Consider the following 3,129-nt stretch of genomic DNA (forward strand, 5'->3'; position numbering starts at 1 on the left):
CTTTTTCTAGCAAGAAGTGCCATCATGAGGGGCGGGACTGGGTGTCTGGAGTCATTCATCTGGTGGTTGGTGCCACAGGAAGTAAGAAAAAGTGTGAGAGGAAGAAAATCTGGGTCAGTTCCCATGTAGTTTCATTTAACTGGGCTTCTCGAGAAAGACGTGATTCTTGACTTGTTTCTTTTGTCCTAAGGATGGTTAGCCCTGTGCCATTGGTGCCATGGAGCCTAAAAGCCTTGGCAGGAAAAGACGGACTGTCTTTAGGGCTGCCCTTTGCACGAAAACAAGATGGATGGACCTGGGGGGCTTGGGTCTGCACCTTTGTATCATACGGAGGCCTTTGCGACAGCCAGAAGAGTCGAAGACTTGAACTTTCTATTTCCCTCACAGTTAATACCTTCATTTAGGTTTAATTATTTGAGGTCCCTGAAATTAAATTAATCTCAGGTGAAAGACATTGGGAGTTGGGCATGGAGTAGATGCCCTTTTCTGTGTGTGAAGTTCATTGGCTCTTGCAGAAGAAAGAAAGGAAAAGCTTAAGAATGATTTTTTTTTTCATTTGATACTGAGCCAAATATATTTATTTGGGTTAAAATGTGTAACTCCCAGAACTGATAGAAAATTCACCAGGCTGAGCACGCCTCATGCGTGGCTTACTGTAGAAACATTAATGCCACAGGAAAACTGTTATTTGGACTAATTCTCTTTCTAAGAGCAGTTGCTATAACGTGAGGGAGGCAAGTGGTTTACAAAAGCACTAGGCAATCTTGTTTTCGCCCTTGCTTGAGCAGCACCCGCATAGTAGAAATCTTTCTCTCACATTTAGAGAGAGGAATGCGGTAGGACTCAACTGGGCAGGGGATGGAGGAAAAAAAGAACACAAACAGCTCTTTGGATGAAAGTTAGGTTTTTCAAAAGCCCCGTCGATTCGAATCTTGGGATGTTACAGAGAGCCAGACGCGTGGCTGGAAGCAGTCAGCCCTCGCTGTCATGGCTGGGTCCAGGACTGTGCTATCTGATGCCTGTTCTCTTCAGGCCACAACTGCTAAGTTGAAGAGCATGAGAGCCACACTGGCCATCTGACTCCAAGGGGTCAAGCCATGGCTGGAGCTGGCAGGATGGGTTCCTAGAACCTCACAAGGTGACTGCATGCTGGGGAAGTCGATACAGTTTTTGTGCTTGTCCTGGGCTCCAGAGCTTCTGAATCCCATCCTTATCTCTCCACCCAGAGTGTTGTGCTCATGCCCACAGCCTGGTGCACTGAGCCAGACCCAGAGACAGTAATAGCTCCCAGGGCCCACCTGGAGAGAGAGAACATGAGCTGGCTATGAAACCAGGGAGCTGCTTTCATGGCTGCTTTTTATTTTTTGCCCTGGGATGCCTCTGGCTGGGCTGGGGGACAAGGCTGCTGGGCCCCCTATGCCTACTTGATCCACACCTGCTTTCCTATTATCTGTCTGCCATACTGGGAGTCGACCTAAGAGCTGGTTGAAAATTTTTGGAAATCCTTCTTGTCACTGAAAGAAGTAAATATCTGTGGTGAAGTTTTTCTCAATTTTGAAATAAAATTATTCTTCCTAATTAAAGAAGTAATATGTACATAAGACACAGACTCTTAGAAAAATAGTGAAGATAGGAGAAGAAAAAAAAATCCAATTATTCAAAAAAGACTACCACGGTTCATATTCTAACTTCTTTTCCTGTTCCTATTTTTATACGGTTCAGATGGTACTACATTAACCAGTGCTTTTATTCATGATTATTTTTTACTTAAGGTAATTTCTTTTTTTTTTTTTAAGATTTTTTTTTTTTTTTTTTTTTATTAGAGAGAAAGAGAGAACAAACAGGAGGAGCCACAGGCAGAGGGAGAGGGAGAGGGAGGCAGATTCCCCACTGAGCAAGGAACCTGATGCAGGGCTCGAGCCCAGGACCCTAGGATCATGATCTGAGCTGAAGGCAGATGCTTAACCAACTGAGCCACCCAGAGGGCCCCAACTTAAGATGATTTCAAAAGCATCTGTGATATGGATGTTCTTACTTACTTACTGTTTTTTTCTGACACTTACTGCTATTATAAACAACTTCATACATAAAGCTTTCTCAAATTTTGGATTTCTTCTAAGGATTAAGTCTTAATAGTAGCATTATAAATTTAAACATCTGGGTTATTTATTTACTCATTTATGTATTTATTTTATCAAAGTATACTTGACACATATTACATTACTTTCAGGTGTACAGCACAAGTACTTGTGATTTCACGAGTCTATATGTTATCCGGGGCTCACCACCATTGTAGCCCCCATCTGTCCCCATACAACCTTATTACGAAACTATTGACCATATTCCCTGTGCTGTACCTTTCATCACTGTTACTTATCCATCCCATAACTGGAAGTCTGTACCTCTCACTCCCCTTCACCCATTCTGCTCATCCCCCACGTCCTCCCCTCTGGGGACCATCAGTTTGTTCTCTGTATTTATGGGTCTGTTTCTGCTTTTTGTTTGTTTGTTTATTCCTTTGGTTTTTCAAACATCTGGTTCTTTTACAGGTCTTTGGAACATAACACAAAATTGTTTCGCAGAAGGGTGATACCGAGTGTCTTATGCACAAGACATTTATGAAGCTTCCTGTTATATCATACCTTTACCAGCGCTGGGTATTTTTATTTAAAAATTAGTAGAGTCTTATGCTCACTTTGGCAGTACATACACTAAAATTGGAAGGATACAGAGAAGATTAGCATGGCCCCAGGGCAAGGATGACATGCAAATTTGTGAAGCATTCTACATTAAAAGAAAATTAATAGCATCTTGTTTTTCTGGTTATTGGTGGATTTGAGCATTTTTATGTTTGTTATCTGGTTGTGTTTTTAGGGTGTCCTTTCTAAAAAACAATTCTGACACTTTGCTTTCCTACTTAGAAAGCCCCTGAGCCCTGCAGTGCCTACAAGTAGGATAAAGTTCCATGGAGCGTAATAGGTATGAGCCACACGTTTGAACCAGAGACATCCTTTCCCATTCCAGTTTGCCATGCAAAATCTGTGTGACCTTGGACCAGTCCCTTGATCTTCATTTTAATTCTCTCACCCACAAAAATAGGAAAAAAAATACCAATCTCCTGGAGTCATC

At 42.1% G+C, this 3,129-nt stretch overlaps 1 non-coding gene across 1 annotated transcript; it reads left to right on the forward strand.

Annotated features, from left to right (window-relative positions):
• Positions 1 to 2,687: 2,687 nt before the first annotated feature.
• Positions 2,688 to 2,794, forward strand: LOC116857098. The gene has a single exon (XR_004380695.1). It is a non-coding gene; the product is annotated as a U6 spliceosomal RNA (small nuclear RNA).
• The last annotated feature ends 335 nt before the right edge of the window (positions 2,795 to 3,129 follow it).

The sequence above is a fragment of the Lontra canadensis genome, unplaced genomic scaffold (assembly GCF_010015895.1).
Source record: "Lontra canadensis isolate GAN:19392208 unplaced genomic scaffold, GSC_riverotter_1.0 scaffold117, whole genome shotgun sequence".
NCBI lineage: Eukaryota > Metazoa > Chordata > Mammalia > Carnivora > Mustelidae > Lontra > Lontra canadensis.